The 20089-nt window shown below is 36.2% G+C and overlaps 1 protein-coding gene across 16 annotated transcripts in view; it reads left to right on the top strand.

Moving 5' to 3' along the window:
- LOC126763544 (CUGBP Elav-like family member 4) overlaps window positions 1-20089 on the top strand; it is a 955905-nt gene that overhangs the window by 747728 nt on the left and 188088 nt on the right. The window lies entirely within an intron of this gene.

The following is a 20089-nucleotide window of genomic DNA, read 5'->3' as shown; positions in this document are numbered from 1 at the left end:
CGAAATTTCTTTTTGAACTTTCATTTCTTAAAGCTTTCATCTCTTTCAGCTTTCTCTAGAATAACACTGTTCTAATTTTCATTGAGCTTTCACATTATTATTGGTAGGAAAAGTATTCAACTCATTTGATTAAATTTCTTTACTTTCACTTTTTTGAACTGTAATATTTTTTAGCACTTATTTTATGATTTATTTTTTTCTAAACTCCTTACATAAAAAACTTGTGCGTTTTTTAGAAACTTCAGTTCAGCTTTTACTTAAGTTCTTTGGTCAGTAACTAGAACTGAAACTTGTCTTCGAGAAAAAATATTTTGAATATTTTTCATCCTCAAAGAAAGGAGTTTTCAATGAAAAGTTTTTATTGCAGAGAGCTTTCCCTCATACAACTTCAGGATTCATTCATTCTTCAGATTTCATATTTGTGAGTTAGTTTTCACGAATATTTTAGGCGTTACGAGCTTTCTATGAAAAGCCTTCGTTATAGAGAGCTTTCACTTTTATAACTTCTTGTATAATATATTTGGTTTATTTTGCAAGAGCTTTCACAATTTACAATTATGAGCTTTCACTTAAAAGCTTTCATTGCAAAGAGCTTTCACTATTATAACTTCTTGTACATATATCATGTTGCAAGCACTCAACTAACTTCAAAATTATTTTAGAAAGTCCTAGTTACTTATTTTCAATAACTAAACAACAACAACAGCCCCTAAAAGTTCCCATAAGCACTAAAACTTTTCGTATATATTTCAACAGCTATTTCCTTAAACCAACCAAGCGCATTCCATAATTTAAATTTTTAGCTTTAAACCTTATTTATATGCAATAAAATGCACTTGCATTAAATAAAGATGAAAAAGCTTAAAAAAGCACGCGTTCATTGCCGCACCGAAGTTTTAGTTAATGCTCACGTTGCTACAGTTATTGCTCAACACACATACCAATCATTTCAGTGTAGCTACTATAATCGCCAACAGTTATAGCAGTTGTTGTTGTTGACGCAAGCAATACTTGCAACATGGCTGCTACCGCTGGCCGTTGATAATGATGTTGCCATTGATATGCAATACCGCGCAGCAGCCAACAAGAGCCACTAGCAAACAATTGAGCAACGTGCGGCAGCTGGTGCATTGAACCAAATAATAATCACAAACATAACAATAACAATTACATATACTCAGCAGCAATCAATGTAAACACAAACAAGCAAGCACACACACATACGTATATACGTATGTATGCATGTGTGTATGGCAACTTAACATTTATAAAAATGAAGTAAACAGTTCAATTAAAGTGCCGTGTCGCATACCGAAACCTCGTCTATTAAATGCAACGCCGCGTGCTGTTAGTCGCCTGGTCGCATGGTTCATTGGGCCGCAGGGCTAAATGACTGAATGGCTGGGCGGCTGTCGCGCCAGCTAAGCGACTGGCTAACTGGCGATATGTTTGCCCGCATGGTTGGCTTTTCGCTGCGCACTATTTACTTTGTGGCAGCGCTGAGCGTGCAACACACACACATACAAAATACAGTTACATAGTAACGGCGTGTAAGCGCGCAGCATGCGCTGACATAAAATTTTATTTAATGTTATGCCAAAGTTAAATATTTAAATGTGCTGCCATTTTGCTGTAGTCTGCTTTTGGGCGCAACTGCAAATGTGCATGCAAAGCAGTAACATTTTATTTTATTATGTCAAACTTTGAAAATTATTCCATTTTAGTTGTATTTAGTTCGTTTTTCTCCCGCGTGTATTACTATGCAGCATTCTGTTGTTGTTGTTGTTTGCGCTGTGTTTGCATATCTTTTGTTATGCGTCATTGCTCTGTGATTATTTTAAGTTGTATTCTAACTTTGGTCATTTTTGTATTTTATCTGTGCTTTTTTGTTTGGCTTTTTATTTTAAACTTCCGCACACACACTCTTCACATTTTCTGTGTATGTGAGTGTTTTTGTTGTTTTCCTACGCAGTGTTTAATATTCTTTGTTTGTTTATTATCATTGTGCGCTTTTTTATTATTCTTTCTCAATTTTGTTGTTTGCAACGATGAACTTTTGCATATGATAATAGTCATTGTATTTTTTATTTGACCCCATCCCTCTCTCTTCCTCTTCTTCATTCGCACCTTGTTGTTCCAGTTGCTATTGTTTTCATTGCTTTATTCTTGCCTAATTTCTATGCATTTCCAGTTTTTAACTTTTTTTTGCTTCCGAGCAAATATATTTCTCTACATTAAAATGGCGTATAAAGTGTCTTTGTTTGGCAAAAACATATTGTTTATACTATTTCGCATAAAAAGTGGGTGAACTGTATATTTTGTGCTACTAAATTCTATATATACTAATACATGCAAATTCCAGGGAATTTTGAATATTTTTTTTTTGATCTATTCTTATTTGGAAAGTTATATGTGAAAATGTTAGCTGAAGTTTCGCTTTTCTTTATGACGTTACACTGGTTGTGCCCCTAATCTCAAAATCTCCTAATTTTTTTTTTAAGTTCCAGAAATAAAGGCTATTTATATAAAATATTTAGTTATTATTTAGTTCATTGACATTTTGTAAACTTCTTATTTCATTCCCCTTCATTCAAAACTTCTGTAGCTCTGTTTTATGAATTCATATAATAAAAGTTAAAGCAAGATATATGGCTCTTAGCCATTTCTTCTTTTCCTGCTTTACTTCTCTCTTCGCCATTTAGCACCAATCGGTGATACCAAGAGCAGCCAGGTCCTTTCTCCATCTGGTCTTTAAAAGAGAGTGGCGGTCTTCAACTTCCTCTGCTTCCCCCGGCAGGTACTGCCTCGAATGCTTTCAGAGTTGAAGTGTCTTCATCCATTCGGACGTAGCCGCTGATTCGCTGAACTATGTCAATGTCGGCGTATATCTCAACCAGCACAGCTTTCAATCGACCGGTGTGTTCGCTCTTGCCATTTTTTTAAATTATATTTATCAAATTTTTTTGTTCAAAATTCTCTTTTTCAACTTTTTTCAAAATCTTTTTTTCTAAATTTTATTTTTCAAATTTTAATTTTCAGTTTGTTTGTCCATTTGTTTTTTCTCAAAATTCAGTTTTTAAAAATTTTTGTTTCAAACTTTTTTTTTCTAAATTTAATTCAATAAAACTATTTTTCATAATTTTTTCAAATGTAAAAGTTGTAGCAGAATTTGCCATGCATTTATATCCAACTACCAACTATAAAATAAATTGATTCAACAAAGCAAATCAAAAATATTTCTTGAAATGCCTATACCCTTGGAATGGTAATTTCATCTAGAAATTTTTATTAAAATTCTTTTTGCCAACGTTTCTTTTCTTTATCAAAATTTAATTTTTCCAATTTTTTTTTTAATTAATTTTTATTATTTTATTTTATTTTTTATTAATTATTGTTCAATTTTTTTTAATTATTGTTTTAATTTTTTTAATTTTTGTTTTCAAACTTTTTTCCAAAATTTTGTTTTCAAATTCTTTTCAAAAATTTTTTTTTGATATACAAATTGTAGTAAAATTTCTCATAAATTTTTTTCAGTGCACTTAAGCCCGCCAACACGCAAAGGGTACCCTTAATGCGACTACAAGTACGTACACATGTCTGCATTGAGAGCGAGCCACATGTGCAAAGCGCCCGCATGTAGGCTAGAAAAAAAAAACATATGAGCACCCTTCTTTACGATCGCGCTTTTGCGCATTCTCACAATGAGGGTAGACACCGTCCGTCATTTAAACGCCTCACGCGGACTCGCAGGCAACCACTTACTCAGCTAGGCAGTCAATCACATGCACGCATGCACATGTGTGTGTGTGTGATTGTGTGTGCAGCTCAGCACACTGTCATTCATTCTACACTTCATTCATTCATAGAAATCAAATTTGCATAATTTAACATGTCGGTTGGCTTGCCAGCTTGGCTTCACTTTGCTTTTGGTTGCTTGCATTGCGGTTAGGCTGACTGGCTGACTTTATCAATTCAAATGGCAGCGACAGCATATCAAGCGCTCAATGCCATTGCCTGCCATCGAAGCTGTCACTTCATTTCGTGCTATTTTTGCCTCTAACACACTCTATTGTGACTGCGGTACACATGTATTTTATGTGGTTGTTTGTTGCTTGTATAATGGAGCGTCAGTTGTTCACTTGAAATTTGCATAAATTTCAAATGCGAAGCGCTTTTTATGAGACGTAAGCCGTATATGGCAGCCGTGACATGTAAACACACAGTTAAATATAATAATAAGCGCGCCATGCCTACAGCTTACACTCACTGCTCGATAACTTTCAGTTTTCCTTGCTTTTCACTTCTTACTACAATTTGCTTGGAGTAATAAAATTGCAGCTGCAAATTAACATTGATGGATTTTGTCATATACAACATGTAGCAAAGGCGCCAATATAATGAAGACTGATGTGTCTTCAGCCGTCGTAAACAAGTGGGTCCCAGAAAAGCACAAAAAGTCGTGAAAAACAACCCACGCTAAACTAGCGAATTTGTATATGCAACACCACGCAATTCATTTCTTCTTATAGCGCGCAATTGGCAATCGTTTTGGCGAAAGCAACTGTCAGCTAACTGTTATTGACGCCCATTTTTTTCTTTCTTCACGCTAGTGCATATTTCCTGGCGACAGCTGCTGACTATAACTACTCATCATCATCATACGCCTGTTCGCTCTGACTGTCAATCATACTACGTTATGTAGCTGTGTTGTATCGCAAATAATGTCATTAACTGCAGCAAAAAATGCATAATGCCATAAGCAGATGGAAATTCTGTGGCGAAATAGCAATAATTTGACATTTGTTTATAATATTGCCAAGGAGCGCATGTTTGAGTGAGCGGTTTGACAAGCGCTACAGAAATGTATGCGTGGTTGGTATCATCACCAATGAAGTGGAAAAAATTTTGCCATTGTTCTAAGCTTCTTTCGCACTCTTGTCATGAGGAAATAAAATTGATCGAGTATGCCTCGCTTACAGAAAACTGAAGGAGTGGTACGCAGCTGTCAAGTTAAGGTGATAATTCTATTAAGTGATGAGTAAAATTTTGCGCAGTAGCCAAACACATTTGCAGTGAAGAATTTATTGGAAAGCTTTTGATTTTTAAGTCCTTGTTTTTGGTTTCGGCTGTGATATTTTAATATGAGAAAACTTCTAATAAATTTATGCCCCATTTGGAATTAACTTAAGCTGAGAGATATCGGAAGAAAAAGTATTCAGCATTCAAATTTAGTTTTAAAGGTCAACAATTAATGTTTTGCACTCCTCAGTATCCTTGTCTCATTCAAATGCCTTTAAGTATCATTTTATAACACACAATTTTTTCAGTAAGTTGTCAAAAAACATAGTGACTAAGAAATAATGTAGAGTTCTTCTACGTAAAGATATTTTAAGCCCCTTGTATGCATCACAGTATTTTCTTCTACTTCCAAACATGAAAAATACAACCTCAAAAAAAGTTGCCTACTTTTAGGCGCACCTTTTTTCTTATTTTGTTGACATGTGAAATACTATGTGTCACAGTATTTTTCTCTATCTCCAAATATGAGAAAATTCAATTTCAGAAATAAGTTGCCTACTTTTAGGCAAAATTTTTCTTATTATTTTATAGGCATGTGAAATACTATGCGTCACAGAACTTCTATTTTTTACACCTCTAAATATGCAATCTCTAAAACATATGTTGTCTACATTTAGGCGACATTTTTTAGATTTATTTTATTGACTGCCTTTGAAAAGTTACTCTAAGTTATTATATATAAAAAGAAATCAACTCCTCCTATTTATATCAGTTAAGCTCTTTAACGCTCAGTGCTCTTGATTACTTTACTTTCATACTTCAGCCCAAATGTAGGCAACAAACTTCGGTTATTCTTTAGAAAACGACTCTTGACTTCTTCCAACTAATATCATGGCCATAATTTCAATGTGGAGGCTTTCACTTAAAAGAATTAAAATAGTTCTTCGATTAATGCATTCATTTTAGACTTATGAAAGCTACAAGCTAACAGTTAGCGCCACTCAGCTGAATAACAACCTGGTATACTCAAAGAAAAAGAGTCAATGACAAAACGCGCAATCAACTAAATTAATCACTGGCACCAATAGCAACCCTAGTCTGATACAAGAATCTATAGAAAGACATATACAACACCCACACATATATGCTATGTGTGCTAACATGCTGAATGTGCAACTGACAGTTTTGTCAGGAGAATAAAAATGGCATGTTGCTTCAATAATGCTTGCAACACGCCGCCACCAGCCACCAACAACGGCAAACAGCACTGAGGGTTGCATGACATAGCACAGTCTAGCGTTGCGTCCATGCGCCTGCTTATAGGCTACGCCCATTGCTTTAATTTCGACTTGCGATATTGGCAACAGTTAACGGTATGTCGGTATGCCTGCCGGTAGAAATTGTATTTATTATTGTTGTTGGTGACTCAAACGGCTTGTTGTTGTTGCTGTCGTTTATGGCGGTAGCCTTGCAATTTGCATAAGTAGCATTGCAATGCCAACGCATTTCTATAGCAGCTGTATGCATGTTAAGCAGCAGGTTGCCACACTCGCTGCCTGAGTGCCTAGCTAGCTTGCTGGCTGACTGACTAACTGACTGACAGTAATCATAAGTGAAGTGCATTTGAGTTGAACAGCAGTGGTGTTGAGTGCGGCTTTTCACTTTACTCAAGCTACACATGTTCTTGCAGCAAATTGTAATCATAAGCATATGCCAATGTATGTATGCGTGTATGCTTGAGCGCCTTGAAGACTGCATTGGGTTATGGTTCCATTGCATTGGCGGCGAAAATTGCCGGTCTCGCCTGTCTGCATGTCTATCAGTCAGCCAGCTTAGCTCGAGCGGTTGACGAGTGCTTATGCCAATCTCAACTTACATACAAACACACAGGTTTATACATACATACATACGTATATACTCGTACTCATATGTTGCACTTGTTCTGCACCGAAGACGATAGCTGCCTGTCAACAGCTGCTGAGTGAAGTGCGCAAGCAAATTAGCACAAACACTTGAGGGCGTCATTAGAAGTGTCGAAAAGGATTACGTGGTTGGAAATATTGAAAAAATGTTAAAGCGCTTAGCCTTGTGGCTAAAGAAATTACTATTGGGAATTTTTCGAAATCTACAAATGCGTAGTGATTCAATATTGAGACATATAGTTTTTTAGTGAAATTATTTCTTAAAGGAAACTGAAAATTATAAAAACGAATTCATAATTTTAACTGATTTATGATAAATTCACTCACCATTCCTAGTGCAAAACAAATGATAGTTCAAACGTATTCATAACTTCGAAACCATTATTCTTAATTCTTTCAAAAATTATTATTGATTCAATACAAGTCAATGATAAGTCATAATTCATATTTCTTAATCGTTCATCCTTTATTAAAAGTTTATACTTCTTAATTCATAATTCTTAGTTTTAATTCTGAATTAAAAATTCATTCTTAATGCCAATGCCAATTCATCCTTAATTTTTAATTCTTAATTATTGATTCCTAATTATTGATTCTTAATTCCCTATAATTTATAATTCATAATTCATTATTCGTTATTCATAATTATAATTCATAACTCATAATTCATAGTTCCTAATTCATAATTAATTCTTAATACCTTTTTCTTAATTCTTAATTATTGATTCCTAATTATTGATTTTTAATTCTTAATTCTCCATAATTCATAATTCATAACTAAAAATTCATAATTCATAATTCATAACTAATAATTCATAATTCAAAATTCATAATTCATAATTCATAGTTCATTATTCACAATTCAAAATTCATAATCATAATTCATAATTCATAAGTCATAATTCATTATTCACAATTCAAAATTCATAACCATAATTCATAACTCATATTTCATAAATCAAAAGTCATAAGTCCAAATTCATAATTCTTAATTTTTAAATCTTACTTAAAAACTAATTATTGATAATACATAGAAGCAAATTAATAATTAAGTCTTAAGTCAAATTCAATCGTAATACATAACTCATATTTCAATGATCGTGCCAAATTAATTTGCTTTCACCACAAAATCCCTGCAAACTACTACCACCAAGCACACACCAATTTTATCATCTTGCTGCCTTTGCTCTTCACTCGCCACAAAGCCACTTCCATAATCATTAGTAGTAAGCGAAAAAATAACAAGAAATTGATTGCCTCTTTCGATTTGACCCGTTGACTTCCTTTGTTATTTCCGTCAGATTGCAGTGGTGCACACCACAAGTCAATGCCTAGTGGAGAATACCACACCATGCATTAATAACTACATGCATAACGGACCATTGCATGGGCAGCTGGCTGTGTGTGTGCGTGTGGCTAGCTTGAGTAGGCTTGCATTTTAATTAAACCAACGTTGAAGGATACCCGCTAGATGGACAGCAGGGTAGAGCCGTAGCATTGCTGCAAATAACCGCAAGAGCAGCAATGCGAGGCGAGAGATTGGCAATTTGAGAAAGAGAAGAGGGAGGCAGTTTTGCGCTTAAGCTGGCTGCATGGCTAGGGTGGCTGTGCAAGGCTGACCCAGACAATTTTCTGTCTTAAATTAAGGCGCAACTAGACAGCAATGTAGTTAAGAAGCAAGCAGAAATTAACTATTGAAAACAGAGTTAGAGGGCAGGGGTGGGTGGCAAAGCTTTGGTGGCACAGGTTGAGAGCCATGTGGCAAGCAGGCAACGGCTCAACTGTCAGAAGCAGCAGCTGCCATTCAAATCTCATTACAAGCTAAACAAAATGGGGCGCAATGAAGTTGTAGTGGTGTGGTAGTTTGTGTATGTGTGTGTGTTTTGTGCGCAGACTGGCTGTTTATGCGTAAAAGCATGCATTTCCTGCCGTCCTTAGAGCTTGCATTACACAAAGGACCCAAGCGCCGGGTTGCCAACGCGCAACGCTAACCTACCTTATTACGCAAAATATGCGGTTATGTCAAAACCAAAATGTTAATGACGTCATTTCACGTTTTAATCCCGCCGTTAACAGCAGCCAAACAAAAGAACAACGCCATATATTTGTGTGGCCGATAGAAGGTAGCGCCCCGCTGTTGCCTTAACAACAGTTCACGCAATTGGATTTCATATTGGGCGCGCAAAGCGAAATTATGCACAATACATGTGAGCTTTTATGCCAACCAAACACAAACACACACGCATACGCACAAACACATGCTACACATGTGAGATACCATTTTTGCTAATGGTGACTGGCGCTGGCTGGCTGTTGGCAGGAGACAGCATGAATACGCATAAAATCCATGGCTGTATGACCCATCCGACGCTGTCAGCATGCAAATTTTCCTGCACACACACATAACGCCAGCAAACATAACGCTGCACTTACTCATCACAAGTATGTGGCCTCACCTCTACCATACCAAAAATACTGTATACACAACGCATATGCGTTGTCAAGGCATTACGTTGCATACTTCGAGGCGCATCAGCGTCAGTGGCGGCTTAATGCCACAGCAACAGCAGCGGTGGGTGAAGCTGACAGCGCCGGCTACTATGACAACTATTATGTTTTTGTATGCATATATTGACATGCATGTATTTATATTAGTGTGTGTGTGTGTGCCCGTTATCATTGTTATTAATGGCGCTGTTGCTTTCGTTATTGTACCGTCCGTTTTTGTTATTGCTTGTATTTTTTTTGCTGCTCTGGTGGCTTTCGACGCCATTGCCACATATGCACTCACGCACAGCGCATTGCTATGCTGCAGCTGCGTCAGCCAAGCCAAAAATTGATTTTAATTATAGTCAAATAATTTATGCATTCACATTGGCTGGTGGTCATACGCATCAAGTGCCGCTTTTTGCCATATTGAATTTGCTTTTGGGCGGGTTGGAGCCTCAATTTTATAAAATTTGACGATTCTTGCGCTCTCGTGTATTACAAATTCAATTAAGTGGTCTTGTTGTTGTATAAAACTGTTGAAAGCGCAAATTGAATTGTATATGTTGGATCTTTACAGTTTTTATGTTGTTGAACTGGAATTTTTCAATGTACTTTTATCTCTTAGTTATTTTTTTTTTGTCGATATCGGACCCTTATTAGCATATAGCTGCTATAAAAACTGTGAGCGCTCCAAATCAAGTCCTTGTATGGAAAACTTTTTTATTTGACACCATATTATCACGTTATTTGGTATAGGTTATTGTCTAAAGTAGCGCCACAATCTTGAGGGAAATTTTTCAGATCGGACAAATATAGCGTATAGCTGCCATGCAAACTGAATTGAACAGAACCAAGTGCTTGTATAGACAACTTTTTTATTTGAAGAGATATCTTCACAAAATTTTACAAAGGTTATTGTCTAAGGCTGTAATACAATCTCCGAAAAAATTATTCTGATCAAAACACTATAGCATACAGCTTCCAAACAAACTAAACAATCGGTATCAAGTGCTTGTATGGATAACTTTTTTATTTGACGAGATATTTTCACGAAATTTAGCATGAGTTATTATCTAAGGCAATAATGTAATATGCGAAGAAATTGTTCAGATCGGACAAATATAGCGTATAGCTGCCATACAAACTGAATGATCAGAACCAAGTGCTTGTATAGACAACTTTTTTATTTGAAGAGATATCTTCACAAAATTTTACAAAGGTTATTGTCTAAGGCTGTAATACAATCTCCAAAAAAATTATTCTGATCAAAGTATTATAGCATTCAGCTTCCAAACAAACTAAACAATCGGTATCAAGTGCTTGTATGGATAACTTTTTTATTTGAAGAGATATCTTCACAAAACTTTACATGGGTTATTGCCTTAGGCAGCAATGTAATCCACGGTGAATTTATTTTGATCAAGTCACTATAGCATACAGCTTCCAAACAAACTAAACAATCGGTATCAAGTGCTTGTATGGAAAATTTTAGCATTTCAAGAGATATCCTCACAAAATTTGACATGGATTATTGTTCAAAGCATTACTACAATGTCTGAATAAATTTTCAAGGTCGGACGACTATAGCGTATAGTTGTTATACAAACTGTACCATCGGAATTAAGTTTTTCTAAAGAAACGTTTGTATTAATGAAGCGCATTACGTATATAGCAACGGTGCAAACGTAGTTAATTTTTTTTTTATATTTACTATATTTTCGCTGCTTTATTCCATACCAAAATTCTTCAAAATGAATCCACTCTCTGATGTGTATACAGCTTTATTCAATTATTAATATTCAATATTTTCAAATATTTCGCTCTAACTTTTCTGCTTGTCATGCTATGCCGCCTAAGGCCACATAGATCACATAGACCACATAGTTTGCCAAATAAATTTCCACTGCAACATGCACAAAATATTTCAAATAACTTTCAACATAAATGCCTAAAAGACAACACATTTGATATCTTTCCGGCTGCATAAATCAAACAATAAGCTTTTCGTAATTAAATCTGTATTATTGGCATTTCTGACATTTCAGCAGGCAGGTGAAGCTGTATAATATACACACATACACTTATTTAGTACATGCAATATACTATATATATTGTATGTTTTGCTTATATGCAGCACCTGCGTGCGCTTGAGTGCCTGCGGAATGCTGCTGTGGCATTATGCCATGGCAACGTTGCTTTATTACAAAATTTTATTGTTGGCAAAATAATTGCTAATAACTTTTTTGTGCTCACCGTGACAGCCACACACCACACACCGTTGCTTGGCACTCACCCACGCACCCATATACGCAAAAGTACAAGTTTATACAGTTATATTTATGGTGCAGCCACTCACTCACTCACTCACACTGACATTTCATTTGACAACAGTTATATGTCATTTAAAGCTTTATGAGTTACGAGTTTGAAGTGGCAGTTGTAAGTAGTTTGTGTTGAGTTGAGAAATGTTTCACTGAACTTGCCAACAACAGCAACAACACGCATGCATGCATAGTTGTAAAATCGACTCATTCATGTGCGCTCGCTAGCTTACGGCGGCAAACATTATCTCTACGAAATTTCCTACACCATTGTTGTTAGTTGTTTTTATTGCTTTTTTAGTTGTCGAAGTTGTTGTTGTAGTTTTTGCTATTGCTAAGCCATGCAGCAGGATATTGTTAAAATTTTACGTTCAGGTATTGTTTACATGTCATATGCATTTAAAACTCAGCACTCAACACAACAGTCATTCGGTGGCTCCCTGCGCGCCGCTCATTTTCAAACTCCACTTAAACAAGTCAGCCAACAAACAGACACACACACACATATACATATATGTATGTGTATGCATTTTTACAAAATATGACAAAATTCCATTTGAAATGTTTATAGCAAAAGTTTGAACGCACTACAAGCAGCGTTATATATGTACTTATATGTACAGATATAGTCAACTCATAAAATGAGCGAGTGGCTGGGAGCGTGTGTATGCGGCACTAACTCACCTTAGAGGCTGTTAGCTATGAAGGTGCGCTTGTCGTTTGCCGTTATATCTAACGTTTACGAGCAGCGACGCATAGACAAAATGTCACTCTGACTGGAACACTCAGTCAGTTAGATGAATGCATCATGGCACAAAGTTTTTAAGTGCGCTCTCACTCCACGCAACTTTCGCACGCACACTCTCACTCTTGCTGGCAATGTACAAACATTTAATTGGTGGTAAAATTGAAATTGCCTACTCCTAAGCGCCAACACCGCTCCCTTCATCCACGTACTTATACAAACACAGAACACAGAAGCGTGTGTAGCAACTCCGTTAGCTATTAAAACACTTTGGCAATTTATGTGTGCGCCGAAGTTAGATGTTTGGTTAGCATTTTAATTTGCTTCGCTAATAAAATTGCATATTATAAGCCGTTAGCGCAATTAAATTTATCAAATTATTGTGTAAAAGCGTTTAATGTGTGCGTGTGCCAGTGAAGCTTGCGTTAATTTATACAAATTTTTGATTTCGTTTGGCAATAATTTTGATTGTTTACACTGTAGATAAGCTTTTCGGAAATTTGACAGTAATCAAATTTGAAATTAAGCGCTTTTATTGGCGATAAAATTATATAAATTTGCAGAAAAAAAATAATTCAAAAAAAGTTTTAACTCATGCCAACAAATGTATAGTGAAAATGTAACCAGAACTAAGCACTGGGGGAGCATTAAAATTTATTTGAAAATTTAGGTATTTAAAAATTTCAATTCTTGCAATAAAGTGGCTGGAATTAAGAGTTTATATCCATTTGTAAGGCAGAAAAAATAGTTTTCTCCGATTTGTTATTCTTTGAAGGGGCATTATACATATAAACAGTTAAATAAAAATTACGAAATTTAATTTTCTTTAGGTTAGGTTAGGTTAAAAGGTCGATGCTAAGAGTAACTTCGTCGTGGTGCTACCTAAAACTCCTCAAAAACTGAAATATAAGAGCCCTAAATATTGACAAAGCATTTCCTTGTGCCTTGAGCCTAGCACAAATTTGTTCAGACGGCTAATATTATATCACTGTCGGCTATATCTTCTTGTTCGCAGCGGGTAATATTACCAATATGTTTCAGCCTCATTTATACCGCGCCCCGACTATAACCGCGTAAGCGGTGTCTACGTTATTAAAAAAGAAGTTTCCACCTCAATCTTGTAAAGGCTGGACAATGAAGCAGAAATTGTCTGGCTATTCCACTTCACCCTCCGCGATACAACATTGACAACTAGCATCTGAAAAAATATTAAGCCTTACCACATGAATGGCTATTGGATACTGTTCAGTAAGAACTTATAATGCAAGCTGAACTTTGCTAATGGCAAGTAGTTCGGTAGACCGATTGTGTTCTCTCGGTCGCACAAAAACTGAGCGTCGAACAGCGCCTGCTAAGTAAACGCAAGGTTCATTAGTCTAGTGCTAGAGCGCAAGACGCCATTGAAGAGCCAACTCAGACCCATTCCGGTGTGAATAAGGCAAGTATGTCCTCTCTGGCAAGCTCGTCGTCTGCGATTCCGCTGTGATCAGACACCCAAACAAGTCTGATAATGAAATAGCTATTGATATTTCTTGTGAGGGCTTAACTAGCCTCGTGCGCATTGTTAACGGGCGCAGCGCTGGTATCGCCGCTCTACTTTAGCATTGAACGATGTTGTACTCTACCGGCACCTTGATAGCAGCCAGCACGCAAAACACTACAATGGTCCGGTAGCCTTAAGTTAAGGTTGACCTCCTTGCAGAAAACTCCCGCCCAAACCTTTTCACCTAGCTGCGACCTATCCTTGAAAAGCTCTCTGCACCTCTTCTGCAGCGACTTCTCTCCATCCAAAACTCTCTCGTCGGCATGTGGGCAGGGAAAAAGGCGCCACGAATGGCCTCTGCAGGGCAGAGATCTAAATTTTCAGTAATGCAGTTGAAGCAAGAAAAAATTTCGGCGGGTCCTTATTTATTTATTATAATTATATATATATATTATAATTCGCAACCATAAACATGCCGGCAATCTTCTTGGATGCAAAGTTTCAAATAATTTTCTATAAATAGGCGATTATATTTGAAAAAGTTTGTATTGCCTTGATTCCGTAGTCGATCTCCTGGAGGACCTCCAAAGACTGTTGTCTGGCGATGAGGAAGATTTTTCTGCTTAAAATGAGCTCAAATGCAAAACCCAAAAACAAAATTACTATTACTATAGATAATTTTTGACAAAAAAATCTAAACCATTTTCAAAATCTTATACTTTTGACCATTTCTCGAAAAATATATCTGAAAAGTTCTTGTGAAAATTGCAACTATTTTTTTTTTTACCTAACCTAAACAACCTGGAACCATACTATAACATCTCATCTTTAACTATAAGATCTAGACTCTACAAATTACATAAGCAATGACTTCTTAGGGAAGCGTCTCAACATCCTTATATAATTAACAGTTCCCTTAACCTTTTAATTAAAAACCCTGCAAAAGATTGCCATAAAAAAATAATAAAAATCATTAGCGCGAAAAAGCTCTACATAATTCATGCCACACTTAAAGTACTCAAGAAATGCAGTAAAAATTCGAAAGCAATAACTTTTGCACGCGCATAATTGTTTCCTGTTCAACAATAAAAACGCCTGAATGCACACACTAACGCACACATGCGCGCGCCAATGGACACACACGCATGAGAAGTACACTCGAAGCGGACCGGCGAAGCGCAAGTTTGCGCTCATGACAGTTAATTTGCCGTCAGACGCAAGTTGCCACACGCTGACAGTAAATTTTTAAGTTTATTTAATGAAAATAAAAACAACGCAACAATTGACACTGACACAGCAGCAAGCACACGCACAGACACGCATACAGTAAAGGCAGCAAATGGAAGATGCCAACAGCAGCAGTAAGAATGTGGCAGAAACGCCGTGGTGCAAGGTTGTACAGCAAATGCACATGTGAGCGCTGAAATGCTGGCGAAAAAAATTTAAAGCATACTTATAGGCGACAATGAGGTAAATGAAAGAAAAGCGGGTGAGGCGTGCACGACACGGAGATGAAAGGCAAGATAAAAGTGGTGGAGCATATTGTGAGTGCATATGTGTGTGTGGCAGCGCATGTGCACTTAAATTAAATGGCAGCGAGCATTTATTTATAACTTTTTTTTTAATGCTTGCGCATATTTATATGAACCTTTTGCACTGACTGACTGCAGCAGCAACAAAAAATAAAAAAAAACGCTGACTGATTTAATTTGGCAAGTTTTTCAGTTGTAATTAAATTTATACACAAACCCAAATGTATATGAATATATATTTGTATACATTTGTCTATGTGTGCGCGCTCATCAACTTAACGGCAAGTAATTCGCAATATTTTTATACCCTGTAAAGGGCAAAATAAGTCTGCCACGAATCGAGGTAGGATCAGCGTGTCGTTGTCCGTCTGTCATTTACAAACTATACGACCAAAATGAAGTCCTTGTATGGAAAACTTTTTTATTTGACCGGGCATCTTTACGAAATTTGGTATGAATAATTATGCAAGGCAGCCCTATTATCTCAGAACAAATAGTTCAGATCGGATCACTAAAGCATATACATATGTAGCTGTCATACAAACTATACGATCAAAATGAAGTTCTTGTATGGAATTTTTTTTACTTGTAAAGATATCTTCACGAAATCTGGTACGAATAACTTTGAAAGGCATTCCTATGATCAGCGAAGAAATCGTTTAGATCGCATTACTATAACATATAGTACATATGTAGTTGCCATACAAACCGACTAATAAAAATCAAGTACTTGTATGGAAAGCTTTTTTATTTGACAGGGTATCTTTATGAAATTTGGTATGAATAATTATGCAAGGTGCCCTATTATCTCAGAAATTTGTTCAGTAACACTGATATAATTAATAAAAATCAAGTACTTGTATGGAAAGCTTTTTTATTTGACAGGGTATCTTTATGAAATTTGGTATGAATAATTATGCAAGGTAGTCCTATTATCTCAGAACAAATTTTTGAGATCGGATCACTATAGCATATAGTTGCCATACAAACCGACTAATAAAAATCAAGTACTTGTATGGAAAGCTTTTTTATTTGACGGGGTATCTTTACGAAATTTGGTATGAATAATTATGCAAGGTAGCCCTGTTATCTCAGAACAAATTGTTGAGATCGGATCACTATAGCATATAGTTGCCATACAAACCGACCAATCAAAATCAAGTACTTGTAAGGAAAACTTTTTTATTTGACGAAATATTTTCATTTCGAAATTTGGTATAGATGATTAGATATAGACACTCTACTATCTCCGTAAAAATTATTCAGATCGGACTACTATAGCATACAGCTGTCATGCAAGCTAATCGATCGAAATCAAATTCTTGTATGAAATCTCTTTTATTTGTGAAGGATATACTAGCTTCGGTGCAACCGTATTTTTTCTTATTTCATTTCCTGCTTTGCAAGTACTTGCTGATTGCACACATGAAATTGAAAACCAAGAAAAATTGCATTACCAAGAGTAAATGAGCAATGAAGGCGCAAATATTACGCCTGACTGGCGCTGGCTTCGTCGCTGACGCCGTCGAATATTAAAGAAGACGCAGACAACATATTTAATACACTTTAAATATACGGTGCAAAAATGCGCAAACGAAATGTGAAAGAAATGCCCAACGGCAAGCAAACTATAAGCCACGCAATAACTTCACATGCGTGTGTGCGTTTGTGTTTGTGTGAGTTGATGTGCGAATGGCAAAAAGGAAACACGAACAAAAGCGATACAAATGCACATAACTGTAATTGTTACTGGCTGAAAATTACAGCAAATGTTGGTTGTTGCATTTACGAGCAGCGCCACACACATACATACATATACAACAACGCGAGTCACTCTCATATTAACACCGCACACACAACACACACACACACATTCCACGCCGCTTGCTTACTTGCATTGTCATCAACGGCACATAATTGTTAATGACGCATAATAATAAATTATTTACAGTTGGCAACATGTTGCCCGACCAACAAACGCCGCGCACCGCAAGGCTACCGTCAACCAATGCTGCCAGACTCACTTAACGTTCAACGGCAAAATCATTTTTATTTTTTTCTTTTTCACATACATAAGTCTTAAATATGCTCGCCGCGCTGCGGTGTCTACGTTGCCAGTGCATATAGCGCAACAACAACAACCAGCAGCAGTTATTAATAATAATTCAATGCAATTCAATTCAATTAAATTTTGAAAAACAATAAAAGACTGTGCGGCGACAGGCAATGGCGTAAAAGTCGTAAAGCTTAAAGTGAACGTTCTTGTTGTTTTTGTAATTGAGTGTCTATATGTGCTGACCAATAAATGTGGCTTACCGCTGCGCTTACATAATAAGTTCCTTCAACTCTTTAGTTCATGACAACAATGCGCTCACACCTTGCAGCACAGGCTTTGGTTGAGCTGTTTGCCTATGCCTACATACATACATATATATAATATAGTTACATTCATATACATATAGATGTTAAAGTACATATATGCATTTGCACTAAAAATAATTAAAGTAATTGCTGACTGTATACTTGGTGGTGTAAGCGTCGGTTCGCGTTGTTGTTGTTGTAATTTATAAATTAAATACTTGCCTTGTCTACTTTCTACTGAAACTAGGCTATTGGTGAAAACACTCGATTTTACAGTAAAAATATTTAAGTTACCAGCTGATCAAATTTAACCCGGACTGACAAAAACTTGTGGCTGTTGTTTTATTTATAAATTCAATGCTTGCCTTGTCTACTTTCTACTGAAACTAGGCTATTGGTGAAAACACTTGATTTTACAGTAAAAAATATTTAAGTTACCAGCTGATCGAATTTGACTCGGACTGATAAAAAAGGCCAACATTTTCACGTCTTTTAATACAAATTTTTATTATCGACTTTAAAATAAGCAATTGGCGAAAAACTCGATTTTCCAGTAGAATTACTTAATATATGTATCTTCTCATCAAATTTGACCCGGACTCTCAAAACAGCAACATTTTCACGTTTTTTAATAAAAATCTTTAGTTTCGCCTTCAAAATAGGCCTTCTTTGCACCAATTCAAGCGTGTCAACACTCAATCCAGTTAAAAAACACACACTAGTTGACATACGGAGATCAAACTTTAGACGAATATAGAAAAAGGTGCAACCATTCTTGGAAAAAAAATATTTTTAAGAATTCAGTTTTCGTCTGCATTTTAAATGGGCCAATCTGAGTCAAATTTGATCAACTAGATATCACTGCATCTTACAGCAAATAAAAATAATTTTTATAATTTTTGGGAAAATTTTCGTGCGACTTTTGTTTTTTTAAACCTAAAATCCTTTAAAGTATTTCATGAGGGCTCGGTATGGCTAAATATATAGCACAGATAATGCTAACCTGACAACAAATGAACACTTTTTAAGATTGCAGCTATGAATTTGATGACATCATAACACTTCATAAGCAATAAATGCAAAAAAAACAATATTTTTTCACACACTTTTGAACGAATAACGTTTTTTCTGGCACTGAGCATAGAAACAGAAAGATTTCCTAAAGCATTTCCAAAGCTTACAACTTTAACTCTACCACAATGCTTATTTTGCCAGATTAACACAAGCAACTAAGCGCGCTAAAATGCCAAATCTAACCACAACAGCTGTATTAAACTAATATCGTCAATAACAAAACCGCATTCAGCGCCTGTGGTTTATGCAACACTCCAAAACAGCCGACGCCGTTCGCAGCAATAACTAATAAAAGTTGCAGAAAGCCGGAAATACACGACATATATGGTGGAAGTAAAAACTTACTACCACCATTAACAACCTAACACACCAAAAACTCACATATGTGTTTTCACTCTCGCCCCCACCGCCGCGCTCCGCCACCTCAACGAACTCATAAACAGCACTTGAGCACTGCTGCCAAATATTGCATTTCCCAGCTGGATACTCTTATATGTGACCAAAGCAAACACACACGCATACATATGCCAACAACAACAGTAACAACAATAAAAGCGCACTAACTTTTATGCCACAAAATATGTGTTAATAAAGCACACTTGCGTCCGGTGCTTGGAAATAAAAGCAACCTTGACTGCTTGCTTAGCGCATGTGTGTGTCTCCGAGTATTTTATGTGTGTGTGTATGCCTGTTGAAACATACATACATATATAGCGCGTATACAAGTAAATTGTGTTGACAATTTTTGTTATTTAGCTACGCGGCGGGAGGTGGCGCACATTTAAAGCAGCGGCGACACGCGTGGTGTTTGCAGTGAATGTAAAGAGTGGCGCACGGAAAGAAATTAAGATGTGTCATGTAATGGGTAGTGCACACACACACCTATGCAAATATGTGTGTGTAAAATTTTCAGTAAAGTTGCAAAGTGGCAGTGATGGCTGGTTGAGCTGTAATATTCATGAATGTTCGTGTATGTATGTATTTGTGATGGTGGGTATCTATATTTTCGCTTGCAAGTATGTGCGTGCTAATGCTCGCAAAATTTTTGGCTGCTGTGGATTTTAGTGTCTTTGGACACCGTTTTGCTATTATGCCTAAAGTTAATTTTTTGCTTGGTGTTGCCACATAAGCTTAATTTAACA

Source organism: Bactrocera neohumeralis, chromosome 6, assembly GCF_024586455.1.
Source record: "Bactrocera neohumeralis isolate Rockhampton chromosome 6, APGP_CSIRO_Bneo_wtdbg2-racon-allhic-juicebox.fasta_v2, whole genome shotgun sequence".
Taxonomy (NCBI): Eukaryota; Metazoa; Arthropoda; class Insecta; order Diptera; family Tephritidae; genus Bactrocera; species Bactrocera neohumeralis.
This window is presented reverse-complemented; position numbering and strand designations above follow the sequence as displayed.